This window comes from Schistocerca piceifrons, chromosome 8 (assembly GCF_021461385.2).
Source record: "Schistocerca piceifrons isolate TAMUIC-IGC-003096 chromosome 8, iqSchPice1.1, whole genome shotgun sequence".
In the NCBI taxonomy this organism is placed as follows: domain Eukaryota; kingdom Metazoa; phylum Arthropoda; class Insecta; order Orthoptera; family Acrididae; genus Schistocerca; species Schistocerca piceifrons.
The window spans coordinates 981,272-1,002,188 of record NC_060145.1 but is presented as its reverse complement, the minus strand read 5'-3'; the positions used below and the strand labels follow the sequence as shown (position 1 = coordinate 1,002,188).

At 38.4% G+C, this 20,917-nt stretch overlaps 1 protein-coding gene across 1 annotated transcript in view; it reads right to left on the bottom strand.

Annotated features, from left to right (window-relative positions):
* LOC124711819 (odorant-binding protein 59a) overlaps positions 1-20,917 on the bottom strand; it is a 195,121-nt gene that overhangs the window by 102,916 nt on the left and 71,288 nt on the right. The gene's annotated exons all lie outside the window — the stretch shown is intronic.

The following is a 20,917-nucleotide window of genomic DNA, read 5'->3' as shown; positions in this document are numbered from 1 at the left end:
AATGGTGTCAGAGGAGGAGACAGTAGGGAAGATCTATTTATGGCTGAGCTAGATAGCATACTGCCTGTCAATAAAGGATCTAGTAAGGTTATTAGTAATTTCAAAAACTCCTGCTTTCCACTGCAGAAGTGGCATCTATGAGTGGCAAGGCTGTTAAGGAAGAGACTTTTTGACATGGAGTAGGAACCTTCAGTTAAATTATAGATACTGATGGTGGTTAGTGTGTATAATATTAACAGATACATGCAAGGAGCCATCTATGAGGTGGAGAACAACATCTAACAAGGCAGTTTACTGAGTTGAGATGGACCAAGTGAAGCTGATCTGGGAATAGATGTTGAAGTTATAGAGGAAAGAGCAAATGTTGTCCCTATCATGAGTCCAGATCATGAAAATGTTGTCAATGAATCTGAACCAGACAGGAGGTTCTAGGCATTGACTGGATAGAAATGACCCATCCAGATTGCCTATAAGTTGGCACAGGAAGGTGCCATGTAAGCACCCACGGCATCACCATGGATCTGTTTATAGATTTGACCTTTGAAGGTTAAGCAATTATGGGCCAGGTGGATTAGGAAAGTGGTGGTGGGTTTGGTATCAGGAGGACTTTGTGGAATGTAATGTTCCATTGCTGCATGGGCATGGGGGATGTTGGTGTCTAGATACATTGCATGAACAGTGAACAACAAGGAGTCTGGAAGTAATGAGACAGGAACTATGGAAAGGTGATGAACGAAGAGAACAGTGTCTTGAATGTAAGATGCAAGGTGATGGACAATAGGTAGGATGTTTTTGTCAACAAAGGCAGAGGTTTGTTTTGTGGGAGCATTGTACCTGTATGTAGCCACAAGGGCACTACCAGTAAGGTGACCTGTGGGGTTGGGTATGCAGAACTTGGGCAGTAGGTAAAAGGTAGGATTGCTGGTATGAAGAGGGAGATAGATTCAGGTGTCAGGTATGTGGGTGGACATAGGCACTGAGGAGTTGCTGGAGATTCTTTTGGACTTCTGGGATGGAACCATGGATATAAGTTTTATGTGCAGAGGTGTCAGAAAGTTGTCAGAGACCAACAACCACACAGTCACTATGATCCATGTCCACTGTGATGGAGCCTTTGTCTACTGGAAAGATGATAAGGTCTGGATTGGTTTTCAGATTACAAATAGCTGTGTGTTTCATAGGAGTGACGTTGCACTCATTGGGAAGGGAGTTAGGAAAGGATGGTGAGACCAAGTTAAAAGTAAGCAATTCCTGAAAGGCTGCCGGTAGATAAAGGGGTGTAGGATCATGGTGAGAAGGATGTTGAAACTGTTTTAAACAAGGTTCTGTGTGGAGCTTTGGCAGACTGTTGTCAGTGGAGTGTGCAGCAAAGAAATGTTTCCACAGTAGAGAATGAGTAAAGGAAAGAAGGGTCTTTACAAGTCCAACATGGTTAGTCATAGGTTAGGGGTTAAAGGTGAGGCCTTTAGGAAGTACTGAGACTTTTGCAGAGGTCAAAAGTTTGACAGAAAGATTGACAACAGTGTTCAGGGATGGGTGTTCAGAAGCAGTTTGCTTCATGGAAGATGGGGGAAGTTGTAGATGATATGGCAGGCAGAATAAGTCAGCAAGGTGTGGTCAGGGACCTATGAGGTGTTGACAGTGGTGCTGGATCATAGTGGTAGGGTCTCTCTTGGATGTAGGTAATCCAACGTGAGTGCAGAACAAGATTAGCTGGGATAGCTTCCCCAAATGGTGGTGGAATTGCTGTTGAAGGATGACAGAAACTGTAATAGAAACTCTTGCCCTTCTGGAGTTGGAACAGCATTTACAGCAACTCTTGCCTCATGGGTCATATCCCTGCAATAGACCTAGATGCAAGACCTGTCCATTACATCCTCCGTCCACAGCTCGTGGTCGTGCGGTAGCATCCTCGCTTCCCACGCCCGGGTTCCCGGGTTCGATTCCCAGCGGGGTCAGGGATTTTCTCTGCCTCGTGATGACTGGGTGTTGTGTGCTGTCCTTAGGTTAGTTGGGTTTAAGTAGTTCTAAGTTCTAGGGGACTGATGACCATAGATGTTAAGTCCCATAGTGCTCAGAGCCATTTGAACCATTACATCCTCCCTCTGCCAAATATCCCAGTCCTGTCACAGGCATCTCCTATCCCATCAAAGGTAGGGCTACTTGTGAAAGCAGTCATGGGATCTACAAACTAAGTTGCAACCACTGTGCTGTTTTCTACATGAGCACGATAGCTAATGACATGCTTGTCTGCATGAATGGCCACCTCCAGACTGTAGCCAAGATGAAGCTTGACCACCCAGTTGCTCAACATATTGCCCAACATGCTGTGTTTCATTTCAATGACTGCTTCACAGCCTGTACCATCTGGATTCCTCTTACCAACATTAGATTTTCTGCACTGCACAGGTGGGAACTATTCCGGCAACACATCCTTTGCTCCTCTCTGTGTTGGAAATGTAGTAAAAAGTTGCACAGTACTGCTTCTAAACAGTTGCATCATATTAACTAAAGATGGGTGTAGCCACGTGTGTCATACTATTGCTACAAAATTGCACCACATTAAATGAAGATGGGTATGGATGGCATGAGTTGCTGTGGTGTCCTGGGATGCAGCTGATTATTAACAGCTACGTGAGTGGTGAGATATGAGTGGCAGCTAGTACGCCATCAAAGGCTATAAATATGAGCAACAGAGTGCCTAGGGGATCTTCCTCAATGATCAGCTTCCAACACAGTCTCTGTGATACTCAGCTGCAGGGTAATGACTTAGAATTTGGACTAGGTCTTGTCTGATGGAACAGCTGTAGATGGTTATGCACCTCTCAGATAGATGTCAGTTGAACTTTCGTTACATCTCTGGATATTCAGGCATCTGAGTCTTTGTTTAATGTTCCTACATTACTGCCTTATCAACGAATTTCCTAGCTTGCTAAAATACCCAACTGTTCAGCTCCAAGGTTTGCTAGAAAACTCTGAGTGACATGCCGAACAAATCCCATGATCACCTGCTCATTCAGGTTTGTTGTCAATTTACAGCCATCCATAACTCTGTGTGAGTCTGGCATCAATTACTACTAAACATGTTTTCTATGTCAGGTTCAGCATTCAGATGACTGGGCTTAGCCTCCATTTAATGATAACATCATGGCCAATACAGCTAGGGGCTAGGAGAACAGGCAGAGGTAGAGATTTCTGTAGCATTCAGCCTGATTGATGGCTTTGGAAGAGAAAGAAATGATATGACCCCTGGAAGCAAGTAGACCAAGAACAATAGTGAGTATCAGAGTGGAGTGGCATGGAGCAGCCCATAAGTACCAAATATGAGTAGTAGCATGACACAGTGTGGGACAGCCCAAAGCAGTTCAGGATAATGTGGACAATGCAGAGTGGAGCTAGCTCAACTTCACAAGAAGCCAATGACATATGAATACACAGTCCATTAGTGTGTGGGAGACAAACAGTGGTACGAGAGGTGATAGTGTGGAAACATGCCCTGGCACAAAAGAAGACATCACAGGACAATGTGAAAAAAGATTTAGCATATAAACTGAAAGCTTAGGAGATAGCAAAAATGATAACTGGACAGAGTATTGGTAGTGCATTGCAGTTTTCACAAAGCAGACAGTATATTAGTTTGAGTTTTTAAGGAAAGAAAGATCAGTTAAACGAATTTCACAATTATTGCAACAGTATTTTTGAGTTGGTAGAACCTACATAACTAGCACTATTACTGAGTTTCATTAAAGTTAGAATCATAGGTCCACCTAGACGTAAAATCCGTATAAGAAACCTGTCAGACTCCTATCCTACTGTTTGTGCTATTCTGGTTGAGAATTAGGAATGCAGATGCACCATTGACTTCTACACTTGCCAAATGTTTGCTAGTAGACAAGAATGTAGGGAAACCATAGTCCATTGGGGATCCCTAGTTCATATGTTGCAATACCATTTCAGAGAAGCCAGGAGTCATGGAGGTCTATGAAATTTCTGGCAGTAATGCTCTGATAGGCAAATTGGTTAAAGGATCTTCATACAGGGGTTGTATGATGATCAAATTAAAACAGTAATTCAATCAAGAGGAGAAACTATAATACTCACTGAAGCCATTGATATAGCAGCTGCAGAAGAAAGTGTAATATCTTCTGCTAAAGAAAATCCTATGGGTAATAAATAGTGCAAGTAGTTATGGGACTATAAAGAAGACCACATTGAAATGTTACAACTATGGAAAAAGAGGATATGAAGCGAAAGACTGCCAAATAGAAAAGCATGTAAGGATGATTCAGGCAGTGCCAAAACAAAAATCTTTTAAAGAATTGCTGGATAAGGGAAACAGGTCAAGAGCAGACAGGATGAAACTGATATGGTGCACACAATGCAATACACCTAGGCATCCTGCACCTTGTAAAAAACCTTGCACCCTGTAAAAATGTAAAATCACGATAGTCCTTTACCTGTAATCAATGAAGACAATATGCTATGGTTAGATAAAAAGCCTTGAGATTAGGGAAGCTAAAGGCAGGTGTAATGATACAGTCATGTTATGCCTCACCAGGTATTGTATTAATGGTAGACTGTGCAAATAAAAATGAATATGTCAGATTAAAAATAATCTACAAAGTTCTTATAACAACAAAAATGATCAATTAGTAACAAAATTATTTAATAGGACGGATAAAAAATCTACTCTTCAAGCAGCGGCAGAACACACACATAAAGGATGGTTGTAATTGGAAGCTTTCGGAGCCAGTGGCTCCTTCTTCAGGCAGAGGGGTTGAAGGGGAAGGAAGAGGGGTGAAGAAAAAGGAATAGAGAGGTCTAGGAAATGGGGTAGATTTCCGGAACATCACTCAGAACCACGGGTCAAGGGAGACATACCATACAGAATGAGAAGGAAAGACTGAGTGTTGGGGACTGCATCAGACGAGATTTGAAAACCTGAGAGCTTAAAAGTGGAAGACAGGGTAATATTCAAGCAGAGATTACTACTTAACATCATACATGAGTTAATAAGAGTGAAAAGCTAAATGAATCGTACATAACAGACGTGGGAGGGGCAGTGAAAAATAGAAAAGTTGTGTCATCAGCATACAATATTGTGTGAGAATTTATGAACAAGGGCAGGTCATTAATCATTAGTATAAACAGTAAAGGTCCAAGCACCAACCCTTGAGGCACTCCATACCTAACATTAACCAAATTTGATTTCTCCCTACCAATGTGCACAACTTGTTGATGGTTCTCTAGAAAAAATCTGAACATAGTTATACTGTTGTCACCAAACCATAGTAAACTAGCTTATTCGGCACAGTGTCATGCTCTACACAGTCAAAGGCTCTGCCCAGGTCACAAAATGTAACCTGGGCATATTCCCTAGCCTCGAACACATCTAGAACTAATTTTATGAGGGAGTCCATTGCATCCATTGTGGATTTACCTTTCCTAAATCCAATCTGTTTATCACTAATTATATTTAGTTTACCCAAGTAGACAATAACTTGCCCATACATAATTGTTTCTAAATTTTTGAAAAAACTGGGGTTATGGATATAGGCCTGTAACTAGCTGGACAGTTCTTTTCCGCTTTTTTATATATGGGCACAACTGTAGAAAATTATAGTATGTCAGGGAACTTACTTTCAACTAGGCATTTGTTAATACAAATAGTTAAGGGATAAATCACACAATCAATAACATCTTTCAACAAATTACATGACATATCATAGTAATCAAAACTAACTGATGGTTTGAAAATTTTCACTATTTTTAGGATATTATTTGGGCTAACTTCTGTGAAAGTGAAGGTGCTTGGGGGAAGATTTTCAAAGCGGCTGTCCATAATACTAAGTGCATCTTCAGGGGGTTTGTTTATTGAGCTACTAATTTCTTCTATGGACTGAATGCAATATTTATTAAATTCTTCTGGCATAATGGCAATTTCCTCTTTGTGTTTAGTGTGAGCAATGGAGTTTATTACACTCCAGGCCTTTTTGCATTTATTGTTAGATTTTTCAATGTTTACTGTGTTTCTCAGTTTCTTTGCTTCATTTATTGCCTTCCTATACTTGTATTTGGCTTTAGCATACACTTCTTTATACAGTTCTGATTTACTGGTTTTGTACAGACTAGAATACAGCATAACAGTATTTTTCAGTGTCCATAACTGTGGAGTATACCATTCCTTCGTTTTCCTTTTCTTGTAATTACTACTAATATTCACTGTACATTTTTTCAGAGGGATGTTAGTCTAAAATATATTTAAAAATATGGAGAAAAACTTGGTGATAACAATATCAGCTGAACAGTGTTGAAGCCTAATAAAATGTGTGTCCCAACTGAAGGGATACTATCAGGTATTCCTAGATATAAACAATAGACAAAAAACAGCGTTAAATATGCCATATGGCTACTTCAAATACAAATGAATGCCAATGGTATTAAAAGCAACTCCTAGTATGTTCGGAAATTAATGAACTCTATATTAACAGGGTTTCAAGGAGAAAAGGCCATTATACATTTAGAGGACATAATAGTATTTGGATCAGCTTTTGAAGAACACAACAGCTTATTGGAAGAAGTGTTCAGATGCCTTTATTGCCATAATCTAAAACTAGGAGTGGACAAATGTGAATTTTTAAGGAAAAAAGTTACCTTTTTAGATCATTCATTGACAGCACGAGTATTGTAGTCTGATCCAAAGAAAGTGAAAGCATTATATGAATACCCTCAACCAAAGCCTATCGCCCAATTAAAAGCTTTCATAGGCTTAACAGCATACTACTGGAAATTTATCAGTAACTTCGGCAAACTGCTGAGCTGCTATGTGAATTATTGAAGAACAGGGTGCCTTACAGCTGGAATATTGAGCAGGAAAATGCATTTCACTGATTAAAAGAGAAACCGTTAAACATTCAATCCTACAATATCCAGATTTTTAAAAAGAGTCCATAGTCATGACAGACACTAGTTGGAGCCCCACTGTCAAGGTATGATAGGCACACACTTAGCAGTGGCTTATGCACCTAGAACTTTGAGTAAAGGCGAACAGAGGGGACTGATGACCATAGATATTAAGTCCCATAGTGCTCAGAGCCATTTGAACCATATTTTGAAAGGCGAACAGTCATATAGAACAACTGAATGAGAGATGTTAGCTGCATGTTGGGTGATAAAATATTATACAATAACGAATGTGCAAATAACTGAATTTATGTTCAGGTTTACAAGAAGCGGCCTGTTCTGGGGACACTAAGGCAATGCATGATGGTATGAAGAAACACACTGGTGCAGCTGTCAGAAAAATGGCTCCTCTGAGGTTGATGAAAGCAAGAAAATGGAATGCTGTGTTGAACAGTACCTTGAGCTGTATGCAGCTGATAATGAGGTTAGCAAGGATTCACGTGACATCATTAAACAAATGCCAGTTATGGAAGAATTAGATGCAATGCCTACTAGCAAAGAACTCAATAGAGCACTAGATTCCCTTGCTAATGGAAAGACTCCAAGAGGAGGAATCCCTGCAGATGTTATTAAGCATAATGAGTCTGTCCTTCTCAAGCACCTATAGTCATTTCTCACAACCAGATGGGAACTAGGTTATGTCCCACGGAATATGCATAAACAGAAAGGGGACAGAAGTGACTGCAACAATTACCAAGACATTTCAGTGCCAAGTGTAGCTAGGAAGGCATATGCAAGAGTCAGCCTAATGTAATTACAAATCCTAGCTTCCAGTATCTACTGAGAATCACAATGCGGCTTCAGATCTGGCTGATCAACTGTGGATATGATGATCTTTCTATGACAACTGCAAGAGAAGTGCCATGAGCAGCAGAGGTCACTTTATATTGCTTCTATTGATTTTATTAAACTATCTGATTTGGTGAGCAGAAATGGGTTCTTCAGGTTGCTGCAGAAGAGTGGATGCCCACATAAACCACAACAAATAACTGTCTCTCTCCATGAGAAAATGCAAGAAACAGTCTGCTTCTAAAGTAAAACATTGAAGCTCTCCCTGTTAATAATGATGTAAAGCAGGGGTGTGTGTTAACTCCTACTCTATACAACTCCTTTCTGCTGAGCTTTGCCTTTGAAGACTGTGAGGAGGGAGTATATTTATGTACTAGGTCTGATGGAAATCTTTTCAGCATTGCCAGCCTCAAGGAAAGACCAAAGAAAATAAAGTTGTTATTCATGATTTGTTATATGCAGTCAAACAAGCAAACAAGGAAGAGCTGCAGTATCTAATTAACAAATTATCCCTAGGATGTCAAACATTCACTCTTACCATCAGCCTCAAAAGATTAAGATCATGGCACAGGGCACCACCAACCTTCCACCTATCAGCATTGATGGCAGTTCTCCACAAATAGTTGATGACTTTACTTGCTTGATATCTACAATATGTAGCAACTTGTCTATGGAAACTGAAGTTATTAACAGAATTGCAAAAGCATCATCTGCCAAGGCTGGACTGGAAAACAGGGTATGGAACAATTGACTGTTCACAATAAAAATGGACTTACATGTATACAACTCATGTGTTATCAGCACACTTCTCTGCAGCTGTGAGACATGGACATTTCTTACTAAGTATAAGTCAGAACTGAACAGCTTTAATCTCTGCTGGCTCTGGAGCATCCTTCAGATCTCTTGGAGGGATAGAGTACCCAACACCAATGCCTCACAAGCACAACTAGTATTCTTGCATTACTGAACCACCAGCGTCTAAGGAGGCTGGAACACGTCAGGCACATGAATCCTGAGCAGATACCGAAAAAAAAATAAAAAAATAAAAAATGCTGTATTGAGTACTGTATCGATGGTGTTAGGCCAGTAGGAAGGCCACACCTTCACTTCAAGGATGTCTGCAGAAGAGATCTGACCAAGGCCAGTATTAATCCAAGTAGCTGGGAAAGTACTGCTGATGACCATGTGAGGTAGCAGCTAAGAGTGAAAAATGTGGCCAAGCTTGCAGGGGATGAACACACACAAGAACAAATCATGTAGAGGACAAGACAGAAAGAGAGATTGGCTTTAAACACGCACAGATCATAAACCATAACCAGTAACATATCTGACCATTCATCAGGATTTATGAAGTATCATCTAAAACTAGAGGAATACAATTACCAGATCTTGTATAAGAGTGGGAAATGAAATCAAGTGGCAGATACTCTGTCAGGGATACAGGACATTTGTACAGTCAAAATGATAAACACAGAAAAGAAGGACACAATCAAGGCACCTGAGAATGGTGACCTTCATCCATTAATGACAAACATGGGTAACAGCTCTTCTGGTATTCTAGTTATGGTGGATGGCATGAGTGAAACAAGTCTGTTTATCAGAGAGGAGATAGTGACATGATGAGATACAGCTGAGTGTAAGTCAGCAGCTAATCTGGACTAAACTGGATACTGAGGACAACTTAGCAATATTAAAACTTTACAACAATTCACCAATAGAGGGGAATCAAGAGATATTACATGTAGGAAGGTATGAAAGCTGACATTGCAGATTACATACATTGTTGTGAAAGTTGTCAGATAAATAAGCTGTGAGAACCCACATAAACATGCCCTGAGCAATAATCACCACACCACAACATTTTTTTGAGAGATGTGTTATAGATACTGTTGGCCTATTGAATCAGTTACAACAAGGCAATAAATACTTTTTAACTTTCCAAGATGCATAATGAAATTTGTTGTTACTGAACCTATTGAGAACAATGATGTGGATACAGTAGCAAGGTTATTCATAGAAAAGATAGTATTAAAATTTGGAATACCCCAACTATTGGTAAGTGATGTGTGGAGTAACTTTGTTAGTGACACAATGAATAGGCACAAAGAAATTGAAGATGTTAGCTGCCAGTGGGCATTGATTAATACCAATAGGGCAAGTTGAAAATTTGTGCAGGAACAGAACTCCGATCTGGGTCTCCACTTACTAGGCAGTTGTGCTGACCACTATGCCATCCAAACACAGTAGTCATCATGTCCACACAGACTACACTGACACACCTTGCCTCTCAGAACCAAATTCTCAACTTATGCCACACGTTACTGATGTCGTGCCCCTGCTCATTGGTCCCATTACTTGTGGCACTTCACCAATTTCTGTAAGAGTTTGGACTTGGTGTGCATCTGCACTGAAGGTATCATTGGCTGTCATTGCCATAATTATGTATATGTGGCATCTGTCTTTCAGACAAGTAAGCAGGAGACTTTGGTTCAAATCCAGCTCCAACACAAATTTTCAGATGGGCCCATTGGTATAAACCAATGCTCACTGGCAGCTATAGTTTTCATTTCCTTTGTGTCTTGATCCATAGTGGCTGCAGGATCAGATTTTTGTCTGTTCTTTTGGACATGATTAGATTAGATTAGATTAGATTAATACTAGTTCCATGGATCATGAATACGATATTTCGTAATGATGTGGAACGAGTCGAATTTTCTAATACATGACATAATTAGGTTAATTTAACAACATACTTAAGTTAATATAACAACTTTATTTTTTTGTGTTTTTTGTTTTTCTTTTTTATTTTTATTTTTTTTTATTTTTTAAATATTTTTTTTTTCTTAATTTATACCTAAAAATTCCTCTATGGAGTAGAAGAGTTGTCATTCAGAAATTCTTTTAATTTCTTCTTAAATACTTGTTGGTTATCTGTCAGACTTTTGATACTATTTGGTAAATGACCAAAGACTTTAGTGCCAGTATAATTCACCCCTTTCTGTGCCAAAGTTAGATTTAATCTTGAATAGTGAAGATCATCCTTTCTCCTAGTATTGTAGTTATGCACACTGCTATTACTTTTGAATTGGGTTTGGTTGTTAATAACAAATTTCATAAGAGAGTATATATACTGAGAAGCTACTGTGAATATCCCTAGATCCTTAAGTAAATGTCTGCAGGATGATCTTGGGTGGACTCCAGCTGTTATTCTGATTACACGCTTTTGTGCAATAAATTCTTTATTCCTCAGTGATGAATTCCCCCAAAATATGATGCCATATGAAAGCAATGAGTGAAAATAGGCGTAGTAAGCTAATTTACTAAGATGTTTATCACCAAAATTTGCAATGACCCTTATTGCATAAGTAGCTGAACTCAAACATTTCAGCAGATCATCAATGTGTTTCTTCCAATTTAATCTCTCATCAATGGACACACCTAAAAATTTGGAATATTCTACCTTAGCTATATGCTTCTGATTAAGGTCTATATTTATTAATGGCGTCATACCATTCCCTGTACGGAACTGTATGTACTGTGTCTTATCAAAATTCAGTGAGAGTCCGTTTACAAGGAACCACTTAGTAATTTTCTGAAAGACAGTATTGACAATTTCATCAGTTAATTCTTGTTTGTCAGGTGTGATTACTATACTTGTATCATCAGCAAAGAGAACTAACTTTGCCTCGTCATGAATATAGAATGGCAAGTCATTAATATATAATAAGAACAACAAAGGACCCAAGACTGACCCTTGTGGAACCCCATTCTTGATAGTTCCCCAGTTTGAGGAATGTGCTGATCTTTGCATGTTACGAGAACTACTTATTTCAACTTTCTGCACTCTTCCAGTTAGGTACGAATTAAACCATTTGTGCACTGTCCCACTCATGCCACAATACTTGAGCTTGTCTAGCAGAATTTCATGATTTACACAATCAAAAGCCTTTGAGAGATCACAAAACATCCCAATGGGTGGTGTTCGGTTATTCAGATCATTCAAAATTTGACTGGTGAAAGCATATATGGCATTTTCTGTTGAAAAACCTTTCTGGAAACCAAACTGACATTTCGTTAGTACTTCATTTTTACAGATATGTGAAGCTACTCTTGAATACATTACTTTCTCAAAAATTTTGGATAAAGCTGTTAGAAGGGAGACTGGACGGTAATTGTTGACATCAGATCTATCCCCCTTTTTATGCAAAGGTATAACAATAGCATATTTCAGTCTATCAGGGAAAATGCCCTGTTCCAGAGAGCTATTACACAGGTGGCTGAGAATCTTACTTATCTGTTGAGAACAAGCTTTTAGTATTTTGCTGGAAATGCCATCAATTCCATGTGAGTTTTTGCTTTTAAGCAAGTTTATTATTTTCCTAATTTCAGAGGGAGAAGTGGGTGAGATTTCAATTGTATCAAATTGCATAGGTATGGCCTCTTCCATTAACAGCCTAGCATCTTCTAATGAACACCTGGATCCTACTATATCCACAACATTTAGAAAATGATTATTAAAAATATTTTCAACTTTTGACTTTTTGTTCGTAAAGTTTTCATTCAATTTGATGGTAATACTGTCTTCCTCTGCTCTTGGTTGACCTGTTTCTCTTTTAATAATATTCCAAATTGTTTTAATTTTATTATCAGAGTTGCTGATTTCAGACATGATACACATACTCCTGGATTTTTTAATAACTTTTCTTAATATAACACAGTAGTTTTTATAATTTTTGATAGTTTCTGGGTCACTACTCTTTCTTGCTGTTAGATACATTTCCCTTTTCCAGTTACAAGATATTTTTACACCCTTAGTAAGCCATGGTTTGTTACAAGGTTTCTTACGAGTATATTTAACTATTTTCTTGGGGAAGCAGTTTTCAAATGCATTTACAAAAATGTCATGAAATAAATTATATTTTAAATTGGCATCAGGTTCACGGTACACCTCATCCCAGTCTAACTGCTGTAGGCTTTCCCTGAAATTTGCAATTGTTAAATCGTTGACTGAACGTACTACTTTGGAGGACTGTTTAGTATTGCTGAATGGAGCTATGTCATATATTGTAACTAGCTGTGCACCATGATCAGAAAGACCATTCTCAACAGGCTGAGCATTTATCTGGTTAAACTAATCTTGGTCTATAAAGAAGTTATCTATCAGTGAGCTGCTATCCTTTACCACCCGAGTAGGAAAATCAATAACGGGTGTCAAATTGAAAGAACCGAGTAATACTTCAAGGTCATTTTTCCTATTACCCTCTTTCAGAGAATCTACATTGAAGTCCCCACAAATAATAATTTGCTTCCCCCTGTCTGACAGATAGCACAACAAGGAGTCCAAATTTTTCAGAAATAGATGAAAATTTCCTGATGGGGACCTATATACAGTTACAATTATAAATGTGCCTTTATTTAATTTAAGCTCACAGGCACATGCTTCTATATGTTTCTCTACACAAAACTTTTTTGTTTCTATACTTTTTGCACAATGATAACTTTTGACATATATGGCAACTCCTCCTTTCTCCATATTTTCTCTCATTACATGTGCAGAGAGCTTATATCCACTTACATTTACCTTATCCACATCAGTAACAATGTGATGCTCAGACAGGCATAGTATATCTATTTCATTCTCAGCTTCTAAATCTTCTAAACAAACCAGAAGCTCATCTACTTTATTCTTTAAACTCCCAATATTTTGATGAAATATACTTACATTATTTTTAATTATACTTTTATGAGAACCTTTCCTTGTTCTAACATTTGCAGTACTCTCCTGTCTGAGTTTCTCATTGTGCTTAGGCCTAGTTCCTATACCAGTGGTCACATGGTGTTCAGAGAGGCAGATTATGTCAACTGGGTTGGGTGACTTTAATTCATCAATGCAATTACCGAGGACTGAGATACAACTTGGTGGAGATAAAATTTCTGGTGATTGGTGAAAATTTATAATTGATAGCTGTGATTGGTGATCAAATGTGCTAGAATTGTGCTGTTTAATTTCTTTCCTAAACTGAAGATTTGTTTCAATCCTGACCTCTCGTAGAACTTGACATCTTTCTGTTTTACCTATCCTAAAAAAGGTGCTGCTCCAACACCTGTAACCACTGGTATTTTACCATTCATGGCAGTGCCTCCCCCCCTTAAATTTCCTGCTATTACCCCAACCAGTTTCCCCTTCCCTTTCCTGTTGAGATGTAGGCCGTGCCTGGTATAGTCCCACCTACTGAGATAATCAACAGGAACCACACCAATATGAGCCCCCACACCCGCGTGTCTGAAAGAACAGACACAACATGTATTCAAATTATTGCATGTTGATAAAATTCAGAATACAGCATACTCTCCTCAGATGACTGGATCACTTGAAAGATATCACTGTGACATTATGTAAATCATGCACAGGAGATTGGGATACCTGGATCCTATATGCTGTATTAATATACAACATAACTACTCATTGTTTGACAGGATTTACTCCCAATGAATTATTATTCGGGAGACAATGAAATGTTCCCAGCAGTTTTCAAATAGATCCTGCAGAAGTCTTAAACAGTTGTGATGATTATGTTACAGAGATGAAACAACCAATGCACTGTTTACATCAAAGAGCCAGAGAAAATAATTTATGACGTATAGTAAAGAGCAAAGAACAGTATGACAAAACACAGAATCCCAAACACGTTAAACCAGAGGACAAGGTATTATTGGATGACAAAAGTGAACATCAAAGACGTTTGAAAAAATTAGATAGCCAATGGCATGGAGCCTGTAAAGTTGTAGAAGTCAAAGGACCTAATGTCCCAGTGCATGGGACCTTAAATGTCTTTTATTAACCCTTGAGCAGGTGCACCATTTTTCATAACATGAGTGGGCATGCAGCGCACTTTGTACACATGAATAGGATAGCTTCATTTATGTTGCCAAAGTGAGTCATGTACGTTTAAAATCATAGCTTAATCTTAGTTTATTTAAACAACAAGAAAATAAACTTACATAATATGAGCTACACCACTGTATTATTAAACAATAATGAAATAAATAGAGAGTAGAGAATTGTATGGGTGGGAGTAAGATGTAAATATTATACATTTGTCCCCAGTTGGTCAACTGATCAGTGCAAGTAATGTTGACAGCATGATTGTTTGCCTAAATACAGGCTACTAAAATGATTAATTCATTTTCAGAGCTCTATATTTCCCAACATGTACAAATATGACTGATGCACAGACAAAGCTGTAAATCCACCAAGTTCATATTTTGCACTCTACAAATGTCACACAACACACATCCAAACAGTAGTCAAGTTAGTTCCATACCTCATGTAACAACATCCTGTCAGTGGTCAAAGCAGCAGCAGATACATTCTCTGAACTGTTCTAGTGTTCTTCACAGTGGTGATAGATAATCATGGTCTTCAATGTACCCCCAAAGGACAAAGTCACAAGGTATCATGTTAGGTGACCTGTGTGGCCAAGAGAACAGAGTCACATCATCTCTACCACTACACCAAAAACAGTGATGCACGTGTTCATCATTTAGGTAGAGACAAAAATTGATGCTCAAGTGAGGCAGTGCCCTACTGTATTGAAATATGCAATTCTCATCATCAGCAGTCAGTTGTTGGAAACAACAGAACTGCAACATATCAAGGTAAGAGGTGCCCATCATAGTATTCTGACAGAAGAAAGTTGGTCCATACAGCTTCACCTGTGACACAGCATAGAAAACAGTAGCCTTTGACAAATCTTGTTCATGCACCACAATTTCATGAAGGTTCTAAGTGGCCCATACTTTCACATTGTTGTAATTAACCTTTACAGATAAATGAAATGTTACTTCCTTTGCTGAATATCAGCTTGGAGGTGAAATGTTCATCCTCAAGTGCTTCCAGCATTGTGATCCAAAGATAAAGGTGCTGGCCATAATATTCCATTTTTAATTGTCACATGAGTTCCAAGCAGTATGATTTTAAATATAAGTGCCATTGTAAGATCTTCCACAGAGTGTGCTGTGGTAATCCAAGCATGTGGCTTGCATGAACAGTTGACTTTTTTTGGACTGTGTATGAAACTTTCCCTCACCTTCTTCATGGTTGCACTTGGCACTCTTGATCAGTTTGTACTTTTAAGTTTATAGAGGCAACCAGTGTCCTTAAATTGTCAATACCAACACAGAATGCTCGCAAGTGTATTGATGTTGTTAATAAGGAGACACACGACATGTAGTAATTTTTTTCTTTATGTTAGGCACTTCTCCTACTACCAAATCTACTCATCAAGAATCAGCAACATTAATGGGCATGGGTCCCTTTGAAGTAAAATATTCCGGAGGTAAACTAGGTTCCCACTCGGATCTCCGGGCGGAACCTACTTCGAAGAGATTCAGGCCGAAAGGAACTTTCAGGTTGGGAACATGGAACGTTACAAGTCTGAACAGGCCAGGAACATTCCAGACATTATTAGATGAATTAGATAGATACAATGTAGACATTACAGCTATTCAAGAAACTCGGTGGCATGGGGAGGGTAGCATAAAGAGGGGTAACTATACATTTTTCTATGGAGGTTCGGAAGCTCACAGTTTCGGAACAGGTTTCACAGTACAGGGAAAAGTGCTTCATGCAATCAGAGATATAAGGTTCATTAGTGACCGACTATCAGTTATAGTATTGTCCGGCAGGTGGAATAGACTAGCAGTAATTAATGTACACACACCAACTGAAGACACTGAAGAGGTTGTTAAAGACAGCTTTTATGAAGAACTAGATCAACTATGGGATGAGTTCTCCTCATATGATACAAAATTAATCATAGGTGATTTTAATGCAAAGATAGGGAAGGAGGAAGCATTCCAGCCTACAATTGGAAAAGAAAGTTTGCATAATATTTCAAATGATAATGGCACAAGGGTGGTTAATTTTGCTGTTTCAAAAGACGTGATTGTTCAGAGCACATATTTCAAAAGGAAGGACATTCATAAAGCAACCTGGGTCTCTCCGGATGGACACACCTGAAACCAAATTGATCATGTTCTTGTAGATCGGAGATGGCACACTAGTACAGAAAATGTTAGGACTTTCAGGGGAGCAGACTGTGATTCTGATCATTTTCTTGTAGTTGCCAAAGTTCACCAACGGCTATCTACAGCAACATCAAGGTGTCACAGTGCAGAACTTGTTGGGTTCGACACTGACAAGCTAAATGATGAAAGCTGTAGAAGAAGGTACATGATAGAAATTTCAAATAGGTTTGATGCTCTCAGGACACACGAAGATCAAGATGCGGATGTAAATAAACAGTGGATCACTGTGAGGAATAATATCAAAAAGGCAGTGAAGGCCACAATAGGTACAATTAAGAAGAACAGGAGGAAACCATGGTTTGATGAGGAATGCAAGAAATTGGTAGTGGAAAGAAGAAAAGCACAATTAGATTGGGATAGAAAGGGAGACAGAAAATGAGAGGAGTTCTTGAACTTGAGAAGGGAAGTTGGCCGTAGGCTACAAGCAAAGAAGAGGGATTATTTGAACAATCAAATTACAAAAATGGAAACAAACAGTAAAACAAAAAACATTAGGGAACTTTACCTAGACATAAATTGGTATAGGATGGACTTCAAGGCTAGGACAAATGCACTTCGAGGGGATGCTGGGGGAATACTGACTGACCCCAGTGCTATATTAAGTAAATGGAGGGCGTATTTTGAGCACCTATTAAATGTGCACCAGGAAGCAGGAAATGAGCAGGCGTACGAAATACATACAGCAGAACCCCAGATACCTGAGCCAATGTTAAAGGAAGTAAGAGGTACAATCAACAAATTGAAAAACCATAAAGCACCAGGATCAGATTGCATAACTGCAGAATTAGTTAAAAATGGGGGACAGAAATTGGTGGAAGTAGTTCACAAAGTGATAACTAAAGTGTGGAACTCAGAGATGATACCTGAAGAGTGGCAGGAGTCGATTCTGATCCCAGTTTTTAAGAAAGGTGACGAAATGAATTGTAGTAATTATAGATGGATATCGCTATTACCAGTATGTTCCCAAATTTTCTCGAATATTCTACTAAGCAGACTTACACCATATGCAGATGAAATTGTGGGGGATTACCAAGCCGGCTTTCAGAGGAACAGAGCAACTATAGACCAAATATTCACTCTGTATCAAATTTTGGAAAAGAAATGGGAATACAATAAACCAGTTCATAATCTTTTCATAGATTTTACAAAACCATATGATTCAGTATTTCAATCAAAATTGTACAGAATTCTCTTGGAACTTGGAATACTAAAGAAGTATGTTAGACTTATAGAAGTGAGTTTGAAAAACACAAAAGGTAGAGTACTCGTGGGGAAATTGGAGTCAGAATAATTTGTAATAAAGAACGGTCTTAAGCAGGGAGATGCCCTGTCTCCGCTGCTTTTTAATTTAGTCCTAGAATATATTGTACGAATGGCAGCAGATAATTCAGAGGGTGTGGAGTTAAATGGAAATATTAAGATATTAGGGTATGCAGATGATCTAAACATCATTAGTCATAGGAAAGAATCTGTAACAGCAAATGTGAATGCGTTAATCAAGGCTAGTGAAGATGTAGGTCTAAGGGTAAGTGAAGACAAAACTAAATACCTGGTTACTAACAGAATGCCAACAGCAGTAGACCAGGAAATGTTAAGAGTTGGAGACATGCAGTTTGAAAAAGTGAACACATTTAAGTATCTATGCATGGACATCACTTCGAGAAATGAGATTGAATCCGAACTGAAGAAGAGATTACGGGTGGGAAATGCGTGCTACTTCTCACTGAATAGATTACTTTCATCACAGATATTGTCTAGGAATTTAAAGATTAGAATACACAAAACTAGTATTCTACCACTTATGCTGTATGGGTGTGAGACTTGGTCTCTCACTGTGCAAAATGAAAAGCCATTTCGAGTATTTGAAAACAAAATTTTGCGGAAAATTTTTGGAGCAAAAAGGGATGACATTAGCGGAGAGTGGCAAAAACTGCATAACCAAGAGGTTCAAGAACTCTATTCAAGCCCTGACATAATCAGTATTATTAAATCACATAGGCTGCGATGGGCGGGTCACATAGCTTGAATGGATGAGGGCAGGGCAGCGCGCAGAGTACTGGTAGGGCACTTAGAAGGAAAACGTCCTGTGGGGAGGCCAAGGCATAGATGGGAGGACAATGTGAAGGCTGATTTGAGGAGCCTAGGTATTGAAGGTGAATGGAAGGAAATAGCCCAAGACAGGGACAGATGGTGAAAATATGTTGCTGCGGCAATGGACTCTCGACCAGTGAGTAAGTAAGTAGGTAAGTATGTTAGGCACTGAAAACACTTGAAGTCAAGATCACACATGAGATCTCCTTTATTTTGACTGATCAGTAATTTGGCTAACAAACAGCCATCTTCAGAACTAAGGTATAAAATAGGTTTTTTCTCTTGTTGGCAACATACAACCGCTTACAGAACTGCATATAATGTTGCAGCAGGTTTCAAGAATACATATGCAAATAAATTACAGAGTACTTACATTAAACATTCTTAATTAGTATTGGTGACATTACAGCTTCATTAATATCTTTCTCAGAAGGACAACATACATACATTACATTATTAAAAACAACTTTTCATCATTTGTGGCCAATGTAATTGAACAATGCTCTTAAGACTGAAAATATATATTAATGTAGAGAAGAGGCAGTGAAAATAAAACATTATTTGCATAAAGAACTATCCACTAAAATGACTAAATGTAAAAGATATCTTACCAAAGGTGTTATTCTGTTACAACTTGCCAATTGATGCAATCAGTATTTACATCATTACATGGCAGAGATCATCAGATGCTGTGACATGACACACGTGAGTAGTATGGCGGATGAAGTCCATTACAAAGTACAAGAAACACAATGTTCAGTGTATTCATAGTATACTCATCTGTTGATGAGAATTGTGGCCTCTTCTCTATATTAATGTATATTTTCAGTTTTATGATATTGTTCAATTACACTGGCCACTAGCAATGAAAAGCTGTTTTTAATTATGTTATGAATGGATGTTGTCATTTTAGGAAAGATTTTAATGTTGTGTGAAGTTGTAATGGCACTAACAATAATCAAGAATTCTTTATGTTGTGTATTCTGTAACTAATTTTGTATATACTCATGAATTCTGCTACAATATTATGTGCAGTTCTGTAAGCCATTGTATGCTGCTGACATGAGAAAAAATCTGTTTTATGTATTAGATCTGAAGATGGCCAAATTGATAGCCTAAATTAATAATAAATCCAAATAAAAAAGAGTTAATGTACGATCTTGACTCCAAGTGTTTTCAATCCCTAACATAAATAAACAACACAATGTTCTGTTTACTTCAAAGTTCTTTTCCAAAATTCCTTTAGAATGCATGCTGCTCTGTTGTAACAGATAAAAATCTCACATACTGATATTCAAACACACAAGAAGTCTTTTTTGTTGTTTTGTCACAAGTTCTCCAAGGCACTGCACTTGTAGTGCCATCCAATAGTCACAACGCAAACTCGGTCAGTTTTCAGTTCTAACCACGCCTCAGTCATATTTTTAAATGTAATACATTGGAAAATACAGAACTTCTACTCATTTACTCTCCAACCCAGCTAGCACAGGAATTTCACCAGAAGTGACAGTGAACCGCTTCTGCCATTCCCCCCACCCCCCTCGCCATTTTTACATTCATATATACTCTCACTAACATTGTAGCCTTCCACACCAAGTAGATTATTCTTCATATGGTGTCAACTATGCAGCATTTAGCTGCCATATTGCAAATGTGAGCCTCGTCCAAAATGAACTGCCAACTCTGTGGTTGGCAATTGGGGTATCCTCCTCTTTTGCTGTTTAGTCACAAATAGGCACAACAAAAAGACTGTCACATATATAGCTGTTGGACGTTAAGGCCTTTGTCAGGAATAGATGTAGACACACACACACACACACACACACACACACACACACACATATGCATGCACAAACACAACTCACGTACATGACTGTAGTCTCAGGCCTATCTGCAACTCAGCATCCCTGCTATATGGTGAGTAGCAACTTTCTTTTTCATAATATTGTTACAACCCATCCTGTATATTCCATTGTTTCATTTT